Source organism: Triticum dicoccoides, chromosome 1B (genome assembly GCF_002162155.2).
Source record: "Triticum dicoccoides isolate Atlit2015 ecotype Zavitan chromosome 1B, WEW_v2.0, whole genome shotgun sequence".
Classification (NCBI taxonomy): Eukaryota; Viridiplantae; Streptophyta; class Magnoliopsida; order Poales; family Poaceae; genus Triticum; species Triticum dicoccoides.
The window spans coordinates 620,117,857-620,139,186 of record NC_041381.1 but is presented as its reverse complement, the minus strand read 5'-3'; the positions used below and the strand labels follow the sequence as shown (position 1 = coordinate 620,139,186).

The 21,330-nt window shown below is 42.8% G+C and overlaps 1 long non-coding RNA gene across 1 annotated transcript; it reads right to left on the bottom strand.

Annotated features, from left to right (window-relative positions):
- Positions 1-275: 275 nt before the first annotated feature.
- Positions 276-820, bottom strand: LOC119310328. The gene is made up of 3 exons (XR_005150685.1): positions 572-820; positions 408-459; positions 276-309 (listed from the first exon to the last, which is right to left on the bottom strand). It is a non-coding gene; the product is annotated as an uncharacterized LOC119310328 (long non-coding RNA).
- Positions 821-21,330: the final 20,510 nt, after the last annotated feature.

The window sequence follows — 21,330 nt, the reverse complement described above, 5'->3', positions numbered from 1 at the left end:
CAGTGCAGTGTGAGTTGGAAAGATTGGATTTTGTATAGAATGCATTTCAATATTCACATTCAGAATTCCCCAGGAGAGACAGTTAGCCGCTCATGGAAAGACATAAATCTGCTTGATCAGGCATTACAGAATTATGCACTGAAATTCAGCTACTTATATAATTTTTATTTTGGATAAGAATCACAAGGTTGGATTTGAAGATAGAAAATGGTAGTCAGACAAACCTGAGGTGATAGCTGAGGAGCTTCATTCAACTGGGTCCCAGTGGCTCCATGTCAGCAAGGAACTCATGCTCTGGGAGATTCTTCGCTGGCTAAGTCACAATCTAGCTGGTGAGTTCCATGCTGTGGCGGGATGGATATGCAAATTCAGTTAAATCTAAAAATGAGGAAAACTGGCGCGATTACTATGCTGAGAAACTAGACGCTTTTGTCCTGCCCATACACTTGTGTGGATGACCTGCAGATTATAAACCATTTTAATTCAAGTCAGTCTTCCAAATTGTGATGCTTCGCAGTTATGCCATAATTGCAAGAAAACTAGAGCTAAAAGCAAAAGAAAGGGAACAAACCTTCAGAAATAGTTGGTTGACCAGTTCTTGGATTGAAAATAAAGATGGCACCATTGATTGGTTTGGTCGTCAGGTTACCCTCGAAGGTTTTGTGAATGGTATCTCGGTAGACATTTATGTCATCCACAAGCCGTATGATTTGATTGCTGAATATCTCTCCGTAGTTCTGTGAATACACATATGGCTCGGTGGGTTCAGATGAATACAACTGAAGACCCTTTCTTATTCTCTCCCTCAGCACATACAGAGCAGGATTTGACTGTCAAAAGAGAAAATAAACAAGCATGTCATTTATTAAATAAGATTTTTTTACTACAACAGAGATATTGCCATAATGCTAGATTTGCTACAGTTAGCATGGTTATTACCTTCATGATTTTGTTCATTGCTTGCTGGAGGAGGGGCTTTGACCCGGGGCCAAGGAACCAGTTAATATTCTAGCTGAACCTGGAAAGTGGAAACCAACATATACGTGTGCACGATTAATGCATGGTTGGCGACCACCAGAGGGTAAATCTTCTGCTGGGGATTTGATTAAGCCCAGAACGCTGTGCCTTTGTCAGCTTTTGGTACTTGATTGATTCCTCAAAACCTGAAACCTTCTCCCAAAACAAACCCTCCCAAATAGGGAAATACAGTAGTATGTTCCCTTAAATAAGGTATGTTCCAGGATACCTTCCACACCACCCAGTGCTTGGATGACGTCAGTTCTGTAGTTGTTCAGACTCCATAGCTTTCCATCATGTCACACTAGAATGGGTTCTGTTTCAGCACTTCATACTGCTTAAGGTCATGGGCCAAAGTGTGGCGGTCTTTCTGGAATAGTGTTGATACGGGGTATGTCTCTATCCCATGAATCTTCAAAGCATGCATACTCAGCCCAAATTGTTCCAAGATTAATTAAAGATCTATTTATGCACCAATGCAATAATCATCATGCTCACCTACTAAACCTAAAATCTCATAATCCACCGAACATCTTTGACTACCTCCTCAAAAGTCATATCAACTAAAATTCACCTGAAATCTCATAATCTAACCTGAAATTTGGGTCAAAATCACAATCACCTAACTAAATCCAAATTGTCCAAGACTAATTGAAAGATCTATTTATCCACTAATATAATAATCATCATCCTCGCCTACTAGACTTAAAATTTAATAATCCACTAAACATCTTTGACTATCTTCTGAAGATCACAATCACCAAATTAAATCCACCTAAAATCTCATAATTCTCCATGAAATTTGGTCCAAGATCACAATCTCACAAACTAAATCCAAATTGTTCAAAGATTAATTCAAGATATTTTTATCCACCAATGTAATACTCATCATGCTCACCTATTAGACCTAATATCTCATAATCCACAGAACAAGTTTGACTATCTTCCCGAGACCCCAATCTAAAATCCAACTAAAATCTCGTAATCCACCATGAAATTTGGTTCAAAATCACAAATTCACAATCGCCTAACTAAATCCAAATTGTTTCAAGATTAATTAATTATATTGTTATTCACAAATATAATAATCACCATGCTCACCTACTATACCTAAAATCTCAAAATCCACCGAACATCTTTGACTATCTTCTCAAGATCACATCTACATTACCAACAAACTATCTCATTTTCCAATCCTAACTCCCCAAAACAACTTAAGTATGACACCACCCAACTAAGTGTGTGTTGCGGGCTTAAGAATGTAACATGATTGACTCATACAATCACTATTTCATGATGGGCTCTATTTCAGGCAATAGTTGTTTGTGCTTAAGCGGTGCTCTTGCAATTCCGTAAGTTAAGCACATTGATATAAGTCTATCCTATCACAACCTTGATAGCTAGGATGGGTTTTCTTGGGCTAGGTTTGGTTTAGAGAAAGGCTTAAGCTTGAGTGAGGAGAAACTCTGACTAAGTTGCACTTGGTACAGTTAAAGATGCCGGCCTTTGCATCTTGAATGTATTTTAGTGTTGGCGTATACAATTTGAACAATCGGACAAAGCTTTCCTTAAGAACGATGCTAGTATATTGTCCACTTGATGGTATATGCTCCCCCGTGATCGATATTTTAAAAGTTGGGTCCAAAATTTTGATCTATATTATCTTAAGTGATGTGATACAAAACACTGGGTGAGGTTGCTTAGAAAGATCGCTCAGCGGCAGTCTTCACTTCAAGTTGCTTGCTCTTCGATGAGATTGCTTCACTGAACCGAGGCACTCGATGGCATAACTTCTGACATATAGCTTTAGCAAGGACAAGAATTGAGATTTCGCAGTAAGTTGGTTAGGGGTGGGGGTCGATGTGTGGTTTTCTTTGCAGAGACCCCGTTTGATGGATGACTTTATTTTAAAAGCTTCTTGGAATCTCTTACAGGTTTGGAGGTCAACTTTGTACCTTTATCTGCAACAACCTTCTTGGGAACTTTGTGGAGACTTTAAATCTGGAAGAGGTACTTATCTGCTAGTTGGCTTGCAAATGTTTTTGGTGTTAAGTAATGGGTTGAGGATGACAAGCTTAGGTAATGGTCAATTATGACCCTGATAGAGTTATGGCCTTAATTTGACGTTGGTAAGGGTGCAAGTGGGATAGTACTGCTAGCTAAGCTGCTAGTCCACCCAGTGTCCAAGAAAGCGGTAAGCGTAAGCGGAGCGGAAGGCCACAACTTAGAGCAATGGACGCTTAAGCGCAGCTTAACCGGGATTAAGCGTTTTTTTAATTGGACAGAATTTGGCTGTTTTTGAATAATATGCACAAAACAGGAAATATAGCACATAGGTAATTGAAAATCTGAAATAGCATATAAGGTTGAGGTTCAGTGGTTCACACACCACAACAAATAGCCAAATAACACATAAGAATACAGTTCAGTGGTTCACACAGCAAGCATAAATTCATAATATTGTCTTAGCATAAGATAAATGGCAGCTGCAGCAACCAAGCAGCAGCAGCAGCCCCAGCCCAGCCCAAGCAGTAGTTCAGATCCAGTCCGGGGACGAGGAGGAAGAATGCGTGGGGCTCAGTTGGATGCAGAACAGGAGCAGCCGCCACTGGAGCTCTCGCTCCCCTTCAAACCCAGTAAACCCTAGCCAAACAGGCCAGTATTGAGCCAGGCTTTTATAACCCCCTTTTACCTCTAGCCCGTGGCCGCTTCCTCGCTTTTTTAACGCTTAAGCGCGCTCAGCACTAAAGCGGCCGCTAAATCCCGCTTTTTTCGCTTAACGCTAAAACTACCGCCTAGGGCAGAAGCGAAGCGTTTAGCTGTCGCTTAGCGCTTAAGCGCGCTTTAGCGGCGCCTAAAAACGCTTTCTTGAACATTGAGTCCACCCCGCAAAAAATCTAGCTAATTCTCCCACAGGCAACAACTTTGTGTATGCGGGTTCACGCGAGTGTGACCGTGCTGCCCGACGGGCTGTCGCATATTCCGCAAAGATGCAAAACCTACTCCTTGTTCAAGAAAAAACTCATGCAGCCATGCTTCACACTTAGCTTCAGATATCTTTTGAGACTACAAGAGCGCCACACGATGCGCTGGGGTCTTTGGTTCATCGATGACGGCGTGCCGCTCAACCCGCATGCCGCGACATAAGTTGAGGTTCCTGAACCTTCGTCCACGCTGTCGTTTGGTTGACGGTCTTCGCGATAGTGGCATTGATCGACCGGAACATCTGGAGCAGAGCAAACCTGGATTGCAGCTGAGCGAACCTCAAATGTTAGGAGCTGCATGCGTTAGTTCAGTTGCGTCTGAAGTCAGTCCACCAAATTACATGAACTGGTTGCATGCGGTGTATGCGGGATGGCACATTAACCCGCAATAACTAGCGTGGGATTATGCAAACCACCGCATCAACCCGCATAAACCAGGAGATCCCACTTAAGCAAGTGCGGGCTAGCTGCAACCCGCCGCGCTTGCATCCTGAGACGTTGGTAACAAAAGGGCGGCTATATCTAACTCCATTCCATTCCATCATCAACTTCTTGAGGTCCTGGTATAACTTGGTACTCCTTAGGTGGATGGAATAAAGGGGTGTCCCGAGCTGCTTGTAGATTCCACTTCTTCAAACCTTCTTGCTTAGGTATGCAGATGCGACCTCCAAACCAAAGAACACATTGCTTGTCTTCTGAGAATGCAAGGCTTTCCCATGCTTGATCATTTAGTTGATCTCTTATATACTTCTTGATTCATCCTAAGAGTGGGTCTAATCTCGAAGTTAGCGAGATAGACACTATTGACTAGCTCTACACCAAACTTCTTGAAGCCTTCATGTAGCACTAATTGCTTCACTTGGTCAAGGCAGAACAGGGACACGACTTCCTGCTAAGGGTATCCACTATGACATTGGCCTTATCAGGGTGGTAATGGATATCAACGTCATAGTGGTTGATCAAGTCTACACCAAACTTCTCGAAGCCTTCATGTAGCACTAGTTGCTCTGCTTGATCAAGGCAGAACAGGGACACGACTTCCTGCTGAGGGTATCCACTGCGACATTGGCCTTATCAGGACGGTAATGGATATCAACATCATAGTGGTTGATCAAATCTACCCATCTAGAAGAAGACATACTTAAAGCATGCACTACTACCGCTATTTCCAAATCATGGGTAGGGCAATTCTATTCATGAGGACGTAGTTGCCTTGAAGGCTATGAAGATTCCTTCTTGCATCAAGACGGAACGAAGTCCATGATTAGATGCATCACAATAACTTCAAAACTCGTATAAATATCTAGGGTGGCTATGGACGGATCAGTGGTTAACCTCTTCTTAAACTTTCAAAAGCTCACTTCACACTTGGGCCTTCATTCAAACTTCTTATCTTTGTTCAAGAGTTAAGTCATCGGTGATGCTTGAAAGTCTTCACAAATTTGCGATAATAATTCTTGAGTCCGATGGAACTTCCGACTTCCATTTGTTTGGCCTTCCAGTTGGTTACGGATTCTAATCCTTGATGGCTCTATTGACAAACCTTCTATGGAGAAAACATGTCCTTGGAACCCTACTTCTTTTCGCCAAATTTCATACTTCTTGAACTTGGCATATAACTGGGTTTCTTGAAGTTATCCAAAATCATTCTCAGGTGTTTCTTATGATCTTCCTCGGAGGGAGAATAGACAAAGAGGTCATCAATGATGATAACGACAAACTTGTCCAAGAACTCATAAACATGGTCATGATATTCATCAAATAGGTGGAGTATAAGGGTTAGTCCAAGGGCCATATCCTTACTTCATATCCAGCTCTGTTGTCACGGCTCAACAAAGTCATGGCTTGGTGAGACTAAAGGTTGCCATAAAACACTTAAACACCATTTCTCTAATACCAACTGTTATGAGGCTCACATGGACCAACTCCCACAAGGTTATCATATACCATCAAAATTGCCATCTCTTCGAATTAATCCAAACCATCCTCCCATGATGATCTTGTACTTGTAACATTCTTGGGGAGGGACACCAAAATCACCTAAGTCTAACAACTCTGATCCACATGTATCGTATTCATGATCATATCCATATGGGGCACATGCAAGCTACTAAGCTTAGATCAAAACATCACAAATCCAAGTGCCAAAGTTATCTCCATCCTAGAATCCATATGGGGCACCGCAATGTCTAACCCACAGGATGTGTGCACGACGCTACCTGTCACCGGGGCCAAGGGCCCCCAACAAGGGAACGTAGGATGCGACATCAAGTCCGTGACGACGTAACCCGCATACAAGGGAAGGACGCCAAGCAAGATCGACGAGGAACAAAAATTGCACGACTTCGACACCCACTTCTAGTTTCATCATCTGGTGCCTCTTCGTCTGATTCTTCCAGTTTGTTGGCCATTCGACCTCCAAATTCTCATGTTCATGTTCTTAGGAACTTCCCTCCCAGTCGATAGTCGAGGCACTCTTAGCACTTCGTCTTTTCATGTTCCTAGTTTTGCTCATGTTCCTCGACCCATGCAACTCATTTCAGGTGGTTAGTTTGTCGACTCTAGTTGTATGGTAATTCTTGACTATATCTCTTGTTTTGATTAGGATCCTCACACGGATGTTTTACTTGTTGTGGCCCCTCGGCGCTATAACTACCAGGCCCTCTATGAGCTTGACTGGCTTCACCTTCCCTTTGATTACACCGTCGCCAGTCTCTCCGCCTCTCCTCGTCTATCGACTCTTTGTGGCATCATCGTCTTGGTCACTCATGTGACTCTTGTCTATGATCCTTAGTTCGATGTCACCTTCTTGCATATGTCTCTAGAGGTGTGTCTTTAGACTATCAGGTTTGTCGGCTTTGCAAACAGGTTCATTTACCTTTCCTTAAAATTAAACCAAACCATCATCCCATGATGATCTTGTACTCATAACATTCTTGGGGAGGGACACCAAAATCACCTATGTCTAACAACTCTGATCCACATGTATCTATTCATGATTATATCCATATGGGGCACATGCAAGCTACTATGCTTAGATCAAAACATCACAAATCCGAGTGCCAAAATAATCTCCATCCTAGAATCCAAGTAGCTATATCATTTGACCTAAAGGAAACACGAGTTGTGCTACTCCAAGATCCTTGTTCCCTTACTACTAATCCAATGCTCCAATAATCCACAATTTCCATAATCATGATTGATGTTGCTAAGTCTCATCTACCCTAAAGGAAACAAAAGTTGTGTTATTTCAAACTCCTTGCTTCCTTACTAGTAATCCAATCCCAGATGCTCCAATAATCCACCAATTATCATAATCATGATTGATGCTGCAAACTCTCATCTAACCTATATAAATCTGATATATATCCAAGGTTTATCATACTACACCCTAAAGTTCTCAAACTTCATTAATCTCCCAAAGTGTGAATTTAACACAAAGCAATCCACCAACATCATAACCATGATTTAAATAAACCCCAAATTCATTGTTATCTAAATCCAATATAATCCACAAAGTTCTATTGACGGACTATGGATCCTTATATGTACTATTGAAGTTATTTATCCATCGTGAAATTTGGTTCAAGATCACAATCACCTAACTAAATCCAAATTGTTCCCAGATTAATTAAAGATCAATTTATCCACCAATATAATAACCACCATGCTCAACTAGTCCTAAAATCTCATAATCCACCAAAATTCTTTGACTATCTCCTGAATATCACTTCTACATCACCACCAGACTCCAATCATAACTCCTCAAAACAACTTCCGTATGGCACCACCCAACTTGGCGCATGTTGGGGCTTAAGGATGTAAAATGATTAACTCACACAATCTCATGTTGGGCTTTATTCTTGGTAAAAGTTGTTGGTGCTTAAGCGGTGCTCTTACAATTCCGTAAGTTAAGCACATCGATATAAGTCCATGCTATGAGAACTTTTAAAGCTAGGTTGGGTGTCTTGGACTAGATTTGGTTCGGAGAAAGGCTTAAGCTTGAGAGAGAAAAAACTCTAAATAAGTTGCACTTGGTACAGTTGAAGGCCTAGACTAGGGTGCAACACGACTTCTATCTCTCCAAACTCATCCACACAACAAAATAGCTTTGGCACCTCACTCCGCAACGACCATGTCATGCCATCCCGAGTAGTAGATCCACGTGTAGACATCGAATATGCCCAAGACCATCCACCATCGCGGCTGACGCACGAGCATAGGGTGGATGATGCCTTTCTCCTCCAAGTGCCCTCTTCTCACTTCCCCTATCATCATCCCCTCACCGCTCAACTCTCGGCTTAAAATCTGACGGCGGCAACAGTTCACTCCTGACAACAGTTTCACCACTTCGCCCACACCCCTCGTGCACTCTCTGCTCCATGCCAGTCCGGTTGGGCATCCTTTACTTGGCTACGGGTTGCTTTGTGTGCTGCCTCGATCCCACAACCCGTCTTCCCCGGCTGGGCGCCGCCATAGCCGAATGCTCGAGCACCACCTATCGGCGGAGCAGGAGCAGGGGCAGTTGGCATCGCAATGTCTAACCCACAGAATGTGTGCACGACGCTACCTATCGCCGGGGCCAAGGGCCCTCAACAAGGGAACGTAGGATGCGACATCAAGTCCGTGACACGTAAACCGCATACAAGGGAAGGATGCCAAGCAAGATCGACGAGGAACAAAAATTGCACGACTTCGACACCCACTTCTAGTTTCATCGTCTGGTGCTTCTTCGTCTGATTCTTCCAGTTTGTCGGCCATTCGACCTCCAGATTCTCATGTTCATGTTCTTAGCAACTTCCCTCCCAGTCGATAGTCAAGGCACTCTTAGGTCGTGTTTTCATATTCCTAATTTTGCTCATGTTCCTCGACCCATGCAACTCATTTCAGGTGGTTAGTTTGTCGACTCTAGTTGTATGGTCATTCTTGACTTTAAATCTTGTTTTGATTTGGATCCTCACACGGATGCTTTACTTGTTGTGGGCCCTCGACGCTATAACAAAACCAGGCCCTCTATGAGCTTGACTGGCTTCACCTTCCCTCTGATGACACTGTCGCCAGTCTCTCCGCCTCTCCTCGTCTACCGACTCTTTGTGGCATCATCGTCTTGGTCACTCATGTGGCTCTCGTCTGTCATCCATAGTTCAATGTGGCCTTCTTGCATATGTCTCTAGAGGTGTGTCATTAGACTATCCGGTTTGTCGGCTTTGCTAACAGGTTCAGTTACCTTTCATTCGAATTAATCCAAACCATCCTCCCATGATGATCTTGTACTCATAACATTCTTGGGGAGGGACACCAAAATCACCTATGTCTAACAACTCTGATCCACATGTAGCTATTCATGATTATATCCATATGGGGCACATGCAAGCTACTAAGCTTGGATCAAAACATCACAAATCCGAGTGCCAAAGTTATCTCCATCCTAGAATCCAAGTAGCTATATCATTTAACCTAAAGGAAACACGAGTTGTGCTACTCCAAGATCCTTGTTCCTTTACTACTAATCCAATGCTCCAATAATCCACCATTTCCATAATCATGATTGATGTTGCTAAGTCTTATCTAGCCTAAAGGAAACAAAAGTTGTGTTACTTTAAAATCCTTGTTTCCTTACTACTAATCCAATCCTAGATGCTCCAATAATCCACCAATTATCATAATCATGATTGATGCTGCAAACTCTCATCTAACCTATATAAATCCGATATATATCCAAGGTTTATCATACTACACCCTAAAGTTCTCAAACTTCATTAATCTCCAAAAGTGTGAATTTAACACAAAGCAATCCACCAACATCATAACCATGATTTAAATAAACCCCAAATTCATTGTTATCTAAATCCAATATATACCACAAAGTTCTATTAACGGACTATGGATCCTTATATGTACTATTGAAGTTATTTATCCATCGTGAAATTTGGTTCAAGATCACAATCACCTAACTAAATCCAAATTGTTCCCAGATTAATTAAAGATCAGTTTATCCACCAATAAAATAATCACCATGCTCAACTAGTCCTAAAATCTCATAATCCACCAAAATTCTTTGATAATCTCCTGAATATCACTTCTACATCATCACCAGACTCCAATCATAACTCCTCAAAACAACTTCCGTATGGCACCACCCAACTTGGCGCATGTTGGGGCTTAAGGATGTAAAATGATTAACTCACACAATCTCATGTTGGGCTTTATTCTTGGTAAAAGTTGTTGATGCTTAAGCGGTGCTCTTACAATTCCATAAGTTAAGCACATCGATATAAGTCCATGCTATGAGAACTTTTATAGCTAGGTTGGGTGTCTTGGACTAGATTTGGTTCAGAGAAAGGCTTAAGCTTGAGAGAGCAAAAACTCTAAATAAGTTGCACATGGTACAGTTGAAGGCCTAGACTAGAGTGCAACACGACTTCTATCTCTCCAAACTCATCCACACAACAAAATAGCTTTGGCACCTCACTCCGCAACGACCATGTCATGCCATCACGAGTAGTAGATCCTGTTGGAAATATGCCCTAGAGGCAATAATAAATTAGTTATTATTATATTTCCTTGTTCATGATAATCGTTTATTATCCATGCTATAATTGTATTGATAGGAAACACAGATACATGTGTGGATACATAGACAACACCATATCCCTAGTAAGCCTCTAGTTGACTAGCTCGTTGATCAATAGATGGTTACGGTTTCCTAACCATGGACATTAAGGTGTCGTTGATAACGGGATCAGATCATTAGGAGAATGATGTGATGGACAAGACCCAATCCTAGGCGGGTTGACCATTGACGGCCGATTAGCTTCTTGGCGGCGACGTGGAGTCAGAGAGCTGCGCTAGAGAAGAACGCTACTTCTACTTAACTGCTGGTGCAGTTGGCTGACTGACACGTGGGCCCAACATGCCACATGTCAGTTACGCAACTGCACCTGCAGTTAAGTCACTGAAGCTTCTGTTCGGCTCAGCGGGACACAGGTGGCTAGCTTCGGTTAATTAGTTATACCTCCAGCGCACCCCTTTTTAGTTTTTTAGAAAAGGAGGATGACCCCCGGCCTCTGCATCTGGGAGATGCATTCGGCCACAAACACCCCTTTTTAGTTGAAGAATGTATGAAATGTAATTAAATCCGGCATGTTTATATGAAATCCGATCGTGTATGAATGAATTTATTTTGATTAGTTCGAATTCCTGTATCACTGGCATTGGATGAACATGCAAAACAATACGTACTAGCATTATTCCCAGGGTGATCACCTCGTTTGCAGCAGTTTCACATGTACTCCCTCTGGTCCTTTCTATACAAGTTTTGTCTGTAGTCAAAGTATCTCTACTTTGACCAATCTTATACAAAAAAGTATGCACTTTGGCAAAGTGCAAAGTAAAAAGGAACAGAAGGAGTACAAAGAGTTTGAGCAACTTTTTAGCATTTTTGTACATTGCAATCAAACACACAGGGCTGGCAATTCATAGAGAAAATTCAAAACAATCGATGATTATGCATCTCAGCGACTCCTCACATGTTAGAGGCAATATTTACTTCACAAATAAAGAATAAAGAAAAAAATGATCGACGCTGCTGACAGCAAGGGCGTCCCATTCGAAAATATCAAACGCATGTCTTAAAATCAATGAGAAAAATTTGACAAGGTTGTACCATTCCAAAATATCAAATGCCTACGATTGTGGAATGGGTAGGGTTTGCCATCAGTTCGGACATTGACATGGCACCTCGTGCTAAATAAACCAACTGTTCTTTTTTGTGCAGTTCCACCAAATCAACCAAATTCACGCGTAGCTTGTATGATTTCGCCCTTATATGTTGCAACGGCTTGAACTTATCGGCACCTCCTTTCTTGTGGTGGAAATGAATGATTCAATGTATTCATGAACATTTTGTGCAGTTCCCATTGAAATCAAGCTGATCACCCCTGTTTGCACAAATACAAAAAAAGTGATTAGTATAAAGCAAAATGTACTATGAATTGACAGTTTAAATAGACACCTACATGGTCCATGTAGAGCACACTTTTAGAAAAATGGAACTCACCAGAAAGAATCCTAGAACAACATTGTACTCGCGCATCACATCAAAAAAATGGAGATTTGTCAGTCCTTCTAAGCTGAAGTTAGTTTGGTCTTGTGGGGAGTAATGTAACCATCCTTGAACTACTCCTTTTGATGAGAATCCTAGAACAACATTGTACTCGCGCATCACAACAAAAAAATGGAGATTTGTCAGTCCTTTTGAGCTGAAGTTAGTTTGGCCTTGTGGGGAGTAATGTAACCATCCTTCAACTGCTACTTTTGATGAGAAGATAGACAGGGCTTCTTCATCCTGGCATAATCGGAACTAGTCACTTCACGTACTCCATATTCTTCTTCAGAGGAAGATGATCCTGTTGTGCAAAGACAAGAGGACTACTAAATGCTAGCATCCCTGTTTGCTCGAAAAAAAGGAAAGGAAATATTTAAAACATCACAGATGAAGCACTTCTCAAGGACAATACCACTTTTTCATGACAGTATCTAAACAGTAGCACAACACCAATAGAGATGACAAAGCTCAATCATATTGATGAAATCAGTGGGCAAGTACCAACCTTTGTCAGGAGGCTGATTGTGTAGAGCATACAGATGAAGCACTTCTCCGGAACCATCTGTTGCTATCTACGGGGGTGGCCATGCTTACTATATACTCCTCGATTAGTTTAATGTTTCCAACATCTTCTTGTGCAGTTCCACTAAAACATATGGTATCTTCAAAGAAGATCCCTGTTTGCACAAGTAGAGATAATTACGTATGGCATCAAATCAGTGGCAAAACAATCACTAATAGAAAACGGAGCTTTAATACCGGTTCATAAGGGCCTTTAGTGCCGGTTCTGCAACCGGCACTAAAGAGTGGAGACTAAAGGCCTCCCCCCTTTAGTACCGGTTCGGCACGAACCGCCACTAAAGGCCCAGCACGTGGCGTGAGCTCATGCCGTGGTATGGGGGACCTTTAGTACCGGTACTAAAGGTATTTTTTTTTGAATTTTTTTTTTGAAAATTTTGGAAAAAAATTTGATTTTTTTCGATTTTCAATTTTCTGAATTATTTGATGATTTAGTCTCTAATCGCCCATCTTAACTGCTTGAGTGTGGATCACTCATTCCAAATCGTCTAACTTCCCGGCCGGTCACCCATCCCTCTCACTACTCCAGCCTGAGCATGCTTAACTTCCGGGTTCTATTCTCCCTCGTTTCCAAGTCTGCACTTGTTGTTTTCCTGACAATAGTAAGATGTGAATCCTATTAACCCTCAGGAGTTTAGCTTGAGCATGAAGTCACACGTTTCACTATTTGAGTTTGAAACTATTATTCTAAAAAACAATAATTATGTAGTAACACTAATATTTCTTGAATAAATAGTTTGACCATAGTTTGACCACAGTTTGACCAGATTTGACCAAAATTCAAAAAAACTGAGATACTTATTTAGTAACACTAATATGATTGCGTAATTATTTAGTAACACTCTATATTTCTTGAATCAGTTGTTTGACCGGTTTGACAAGATTTAACCAAAATTCAAAAAAAAACATAAATTAGAGCATATCTTTTTTTCCTTTTACAATTTTGTCATTTCAAAAATTGTCATAAACCCTAAACCCGGGACTTAAAATGTCGGAAACTCTATGCTAAACAGTAAAAACTAAGGGTTTAAACCATAAAACCTAACCCTAAACTCCGAAATCTAAACCCTAGCACTAAACGCTAAAAACGTCTAAAACGCCCAAAAACTCTATTTTCCCTTTGGAATTTTGTGATTTTAAAAAATTGTCGAAATGGAAAACTTGTTGTTTCAGCGGATCAATCTTTTTGTTCTGCAAATTTTGATATATTATATGTATTTAGTTATGATTTTTTCAAGTTTGAAAATTGCCCTATAGTCCCGGTTTGTGTCTCCAACCGGGACTATAGGTTAGACCCCTTTAGTGCCGGTTCGTGGCACGAACCGGTACTAAAGGTTGGCCCTTTAGTACCGGTTTGTGCCACAAACCGGGACTAAAGGGGCTCATGGTGCCCCGGCTTGACGCCAGCCTGCCACCACCCCTTTAGTACCGGTTCGTGGCACGAACCGGTACTAAAGGTTCAACACGAACCGACACTAATGATAGCCGTTCGAACCGGTACTAATGATACCATTAGTACCGGGCCAAAATCGAACCGGGACTAATGTGTCTCACATAAGGTCCTTTTTCTACTAGTGAATTGCTTGTTCCAGCCATAGCAATAAATTAAGATGCAAAACTATATCATTACTTGTGTCATCACAGTTCCAGTGCTTCATTACAGCACCGAGAGTTGATTTTTGTTTTTCTTTCGCTTGTTCTTCCCCTTCATCACTTGGTTCAATAACAGACAAGCTTCGCCTTCAATGTAAGATTTGGCATGTCAATTAGGGAGCACAAGTATAGTACTAAACTTAATTTTCTGATGAAAGTGGCAAAATACAGGCCAGCAGTTGTGAAATATCCTTATCTTACCTCAATGGGATATTACGGTGCACATACAGATTGGAAGTCTTGTCTCCATTTGTGCAGTTCACTAAAATCAAGCAACATTATCGTACAAGTAGCACAACATATGAAAGCACACTGCAGAATCATGTGAAAGAAGGCTAGTACTGACCTCTCATGATGCGGAATTCAAACAACTCACAAGAAGAAGATCTGAACCAAATTCGCCTTAATGGATAGGAAGTAAGATCTCCTCTTGTGCAGTTCCACTAAGATCAAGCAATCAAGAAACGTTGTCGGTGTGACAGTTTGGTTGAACTGCACAAAACACTCTTAAAACAAAAGTTTTTTGTGCAGTGCAACAAAAGGTCACAATGGCAACGAGGTGAAGTAGATAACCCTGTTTACACAGCGGTGCAAAGGAAACAATTAGTGGTCAATAACGGTGGATGACACAGAAGCCAACAAAAAGAAGCATCTACCTTATCTAAATGGGAAAGAAAGCAAGACAGTAGCATTTCTCAAACGGTGGCATTGATTAATATTAACATAGAGATTATATTAGCAATAAAATTCGTTAAACATGTAATTTGCTTTTAACTGTGGCATTGCATCAATTTTCCAGCAGCATTATTAGAGGGTGTTTGTTTACAGGGACATTTTGGTGTAGGGACTAAAAAAACTCCGTGTCAGTCACATCTAAACCAAACAGGAGGGACTTTTCGGGACTAAAAGTGGGCATTTGGGAGTAAAGAAAGAAGACCCTGAGGGAGTCTTTTTGAGACTTTTTCCAACAGTTGTCCCTGCCACGCATCGCACCTTGTTTCTATTAGTTTATTACTAGGGGTAACATGGCCTTTTATCATGTCATTTAATAACCTCTAGTCCATGTTTAGTCCCTGGAACCAAGCAGGTAGGGACTAGGGAGTTTTTAACCAAACAGGGCCTTAGATTAACAACAGCTAATGAGTTGCACGGGACAGTGGACGCACCAGCACCATGTGCATCTACCGATGTACTGTGGTCATGCACAGTCTGTTGGAACGAAGAACAAACAACCAAGGAGAATATTTGTGTTGGTCCTAGTTTTGTTATCTTTATACACCATTCCCTATGTGAGCGCAGCAAATCTAGTCCTGCTCAAACTCTACAGCCTTGTCCCTTCCTTTCCTTTTTGAACTAGTACTTTCGCCCCTTCCTTTCCTCTTTGAACCACGTCCTAGATTTATGCAATACAACTTTCCCCACTACTTTCCCCCATTCCTTTCCTCTTTGAACCACGTCCTAGATTCATGCTATACAACTTTCCCCCTTCATTTCCTCTTTGAACCACGTCCTAGATTCATGCTATATACAACTTTTCCCACTACTTTCCCCCACTCCTTTCCTCTTTGAACCACGTCCTAGATTCATGGTATACATGCAGCTAGAGCAATGCATGTGGAGTAAGTAAAATATACCTTAAGGTTCTTGGGGCGTGGTTCGGTGGGCGACGGGACGACAGCGAAGAAGAAGGGGTCGGAGGCCCTCCCGCACCGCCGCTAGGTGGACAGTGAACAGCAGCACCGGTAGTGGATTCCCTCCCTCGCCGACGGCGACAACGTTAAGCCTCCTTCCCTTCTCGGCGGACAGATCCTGCCGGCTCTTTGAGCAGCAGTGAGGGGAGAGAGAGGCCAACAAAGTCTTGTTTAGATCTGGAGAGGGCGAGAGAGTGTGAAGAGAGTAACTACAAGTGTTGAGGCTCCAGCGTGTATATATATACTGGAGAGAGAGTGTGAAGCGTGCAAACCCTAGAAAACATTTTGACCAGTCAAAGAATCCTCCTGGCAAAAATTATGCTCAAGTGTAGTTATCGAACCCGAGACCTCAAGTTTGATGAGCGAACAGGCTAACCAGCTACACAACCCTCCCGTTATGTTCAACGAGAGGAAAATAACCTTTTATACATTCCTGCATTCGTGTGATAGGCATGCCGTGTTTTTTTTTGTGTGTGTGGGATTCATTAGGATTTCAATCATAATCGTGTCCAAAATTTATGCAGTCTTAGTCACCTTACCTCTCTCCACGTAGTACGTTGGGTCCCACTAGTCAGAGGGTGAAACAAACAAATTAATAAGAAAAATTAAAAGTGCCAGCGGTGTATCTTACTACCTCACACATCTTGCTACTGCTCGGGAACACTGTCCAATTGATCCCTCTGTTCGCTCACATACTATTTTAAGTGAATCCTTATTATAACATGCACATAAATTTTGGGCACTTGTATTCGACTTAAGTCAGTGTGCCGCCGTATCTCGTATACTTACTGCTCCCTCCGTCTAGGTGTAATAAGTCACGTTAGAAGGTGCAACGGGACCAAGGTGCATGCGTGTGTGTGTGTGTGTGTGTTTAACAGCATGTGTGTGTGTTAGAGAGTGCGATAGATCAACCTACTACTACAGAGATATTGTGTGTAGTGTACGATTTCAGCCGCGAGAGTCGGTGCATCCTCTCATTTCCGGGCGTGTCCGGTAGGGACATGCGGACAGCTGCCACGCCCGCTCCTAACCAGCCTGGCCCACCCAAAGCCCCTCCATCGCCCCCGCGCGCTTCCTGCCCGAAACGGTCAGCGCCGCTCCAAAGAATCGGTGCCACATTCATGCCCGGGCAGAGCGGACGCGACCTCTCACTGGTGCAAGAGTGATGGTTGCTTCGTCCGTCCAACTTACAGCTGGGTCTATGTGATTTGACGGCTCATTGGTCTTTATTACTGAGGTGGTAGGACTGCTGGATGTCCCATGCTTTCGGCGAAAGGAGGTAGTAGATTACAATTTTCTCCATTCTTACAGCGGAGAAGTGCAAGAGCAGTGAAAACACGCAGGCTCAGTGATTACATGGCCCACCTCACACTATCACCGTGCGACACCTAACTCTTTACATAGTACTCCCTCTGTTCCTAAATATTACTAGATGAGTCCCCGCGCGTTGCCGTGGAACAGCGGTATATCTCCCTGCGCAAAATTATCGATTTCATAGAACTAAAAAAATCTATAACTGCATGACAAATGTGGTAGCCAAACTAAATAAACTCCCACCATCATTTAGATCATCCCACGTAAGGAAAAAAGATCAGCCAACTCCTACTGCATAATGGGATTATATTTTTCTTTTTGACATGTTAATGGGACTTAAAAGCTCACTTACATGCATGCTACCGGTGCAAGCTTGCATGCAGACATGTTGATGTGATTTAAAACCCACTCACATGCATGTGCCACGGTATTTCTGCATGCTTGCATGTGGCTTAGTGCGGAGCCTCTCAACGTCTAGATCAGACGGCTATTATGACTGATTTACTTCATATAATGGCTACGTCAATTTTGATGATGTGGCTCAAGGAGAGGATAGAGAATTCCTAGTAGTGGGGGCTAGCTATTACTAGTAGATAAGTCTTTGTAGAGATTCCACTAGGTGAACTACATACGGAACAAAATGAATGAATCTACACTTAAAATGCATCGATATACATCCGCATGTGGTTAATGGTGAAATCTCTACAAAGACTTATATTTAGGAACGGAGGAAGTACTAGTATAGTACTATACGTACTGTAATTTATCAGCGAGATAAATTTGTACAATGCTATGAAGCTTCCAACTCCTGTTACATGTATCTTGCGTCCAAGGTTGCCCGTTGCAACATTTCATCAAATACAAAGGAGACTAACATGCATGCTATTGCATCTCAATGATTGATAGATCATAGCAAATATGTACTCCCTCCCCAAAATAAGTGTCTCAACTTTGTGCAAACTTTAGTGCAAAGTTGTACTACTACTAAAGTTGACACTTATTTTGGAACAGAGGCAGCTAAAGAAAAAAAGATCCATGCAGTCCCTAGCCCTTGAACCGTGAACCCTGACCAGGCTTCAATTTGCTGGCAACGTTCGAGCTGCCTAATAAATGAAGTTTGCAACCTTTTGACCATCGGTTCATTTTGTGCAGTTTCACCAAAATCGAGATGAGCATCCCTGTGGCAAAGAAATTGAAGAAGCGTGATTAGAATAAGATTACTAGGACTAGTTGATGAGACATAAACTCATCACAAATACAATACGTAGAAGCCAGTAGAGGTATCAGGTATGTGCGGGGCAAAGAAGTAGAGAAATATCCATAGGGAGTGATGTGGGCAGCCGGAGAATTGGTGCAAGCCGACTGTAAAGGGAGTTGTTCCTGAGGGACGTAGCTCAACCTTGAGGAGGGCGGCAGGAGGCGGCAACTGCCCACATCGCGGCAGTGAGCAAGGGATGAAGGCAACCTCACCGGCTTTGTGAGAGAGAACGGCGGGGACCCCTGATCGGGACGTGCCAACAGTGGGTTTTCACCGTCGGCGACGGCCACCGCATCTACACTAAGCATCCACCCCTTCCCCAAGCGGACGTGATCCGCTTGGATGTTAGAGATGTGGCCACAGTCGTTTTGTGCGAGAGAGTGTGAAGAGAGCAACCCCAGCAAGCAACCGTGTAATCTGGCCCGTCCTGACTATGTATATAGTGGAGCGGTTTCCTTTTCTCTCCATATGTACCTATCATATTGCGTATGTTCCACTAAAGAAAAAAAATTATTTATAATTGACGCAGCACCTACTACTCGTTCTCCTATAACCTTGCGCTTGGCATCTCCAAAATATTAACCTTGCGATTGGCTCTTCGCCTCTTCGTGAAGTTGAGCAATAATGGTAGTGCAGTATATATCGTTCTGGCTATATGAGACCGAATGAATTGCTGAACGTCCACCACGTGGGCGAGGGTCGAGGGGCGAGGGAGAGTGCTACTACATACGGAGCAAAATGAGTGAATGTACACTCTAAAATACGTATGAAACGGTTCAAAACCTATACTCCCTTGCCAGCGCACGCTTCCCGCGTGAAACGGTCAACGTCGCCCTGGAGCGTCAGTGCCGCATTAATGCCCGGCCAGAGCGGAGGCGACCTCTCACTGGCGCCAGCTTTGAAGTGGCGCGACGGCCGAGAGAGCGCCGCTTCCCGGTGCATGTGACTGCTCCGCGTCGAGTCTGGCCATAGGCTCTGTTTGGATCCATGGGTTAGAGTTAGTTTGAGCTAGTTGGGGCTCAAATAGCCCTAAAGTATCCAAGCATGAGGGTTTAAATTGGAGCAAGTTGCACCAAACCCACCAAAAAAAACTATCTCACCCAAGAGGTGCTAATTGGAGAGAGTTCTCATTGGGACCACTAAAAAATCACTTTTCTCTCTCCATGAAGTGCATTTATTGTCAATCTAACCCTGTCACCCAAACACCTCTTTGGCTACAGTTAGTTCAGGGTTAGTCATGAGTTAGTCTAACCTCTAGCTAAGTTAGAGTATCAAACAGGAGCAGTATAGGACATGCAAGTTGCTCAAATCATACAGGCAAATTCGTACGTGAAAGGATTTTTTTCTTTTTGAAAATGGAACGTGAAAGGAATTTTTTTAGAATGCTCTTGGCATGTCGCTAACATGTGATAGTTAACCGGCCTCAATAGACGGAAGAAACGCCAGCCCGCCGCACTTTGATAGAGACGAGGAGGGAGAAGCGATACAGGCTGCTGGATTACTAGAGATAGGTGTCGCACAGAAGCCAAGAAATATGGTGATAACGTGGGTTAGCCATGTACTAGTATGATGTAACTACACTGGGCTGCCGTGTTTCGTACTCTTCCAGTCCACTGTGGAGATGATTGGTTAATTTTATATCGCTGATAATATTAAATATTATGAGTGCAGACGCTCTACCACGAGGTTCCTTGCTCCTTCTTGGTCGTCCAGAATCTATGTTCTTCCACTCTATTTTTTTTACGTGAGCTTTGTTCATCCTTTTGCCAACACACGAGACATCTAGCATCAAGGCGCATGTGTTATGCAACGATCGTTCCATCTATATGAAGAACACGTGGCACTGGAACTACGAGACGGACATGTACCCAGGAGTGGACGTATGAACCTGAGTAATGTAGCGCAGTAAGTGAAGTAGAAAGGCACAAATGGTATGAACATGCGTGGCATACAGGGTGTGTTTGGTTGCGTTCTCGTCTCAGCATAGTTGTTCCCTCTTCATGCATGCTCAACTCAACACCCCTCTTCATGCATGCTCTCTTCATGCATGCTTCTAGTGTATTTGTGCTAAACTAGTGTGGACTCATGCACCCTCCATGCACTCTACCAAACACCCAAACTGAGTGCTACTACATATGGAGCAAAATGAGTGAATGTACACTCTAAAATACGTCTATATACATCAGTGTTTGGAGTATGTACTAGTAGTTCATATTGAAACGTACTAAAGGACATATATATTCCAAACAATATGATATAATCTCTATAACCAAAGTAGTAGGGACGAGGAGTAAACGGAGGGAGTAGTAAAATTTTCTCCTCGTCCTGCGAGCCACCGCGCGCATGGGCGAGGGAGGAGCAAGCTTTACCTCATCCTGCGAGCCACCGCGCCCGTGGGCGGGGGAGACGGCGTACTAAGCAAGCTTCTCCTCATTCTGCGAGTTGACGGGACACATCAAAAGTACTCCAGTGTATAGAGCCTTGCCTCTAAGGTAGGCCCCACATGGTTTGCCTCTTTTTTTAATTTAACATAACGCGTCAAGTCGCAATTTGTTTGTTCACCCGTGGTAGACGATCCTCCCTCCACCAAGTGGACAACCAGTACATGTGCCAAATTACCACGTGGGCTGCCTTTTTCGTACAGAAATGAGCTCCACCGTGTACCCGCGCGGGTGTGGTTGGGAAAGAGACGGGAGTACGTGCGCCGTGCGTGCACCTCTTCTCTTC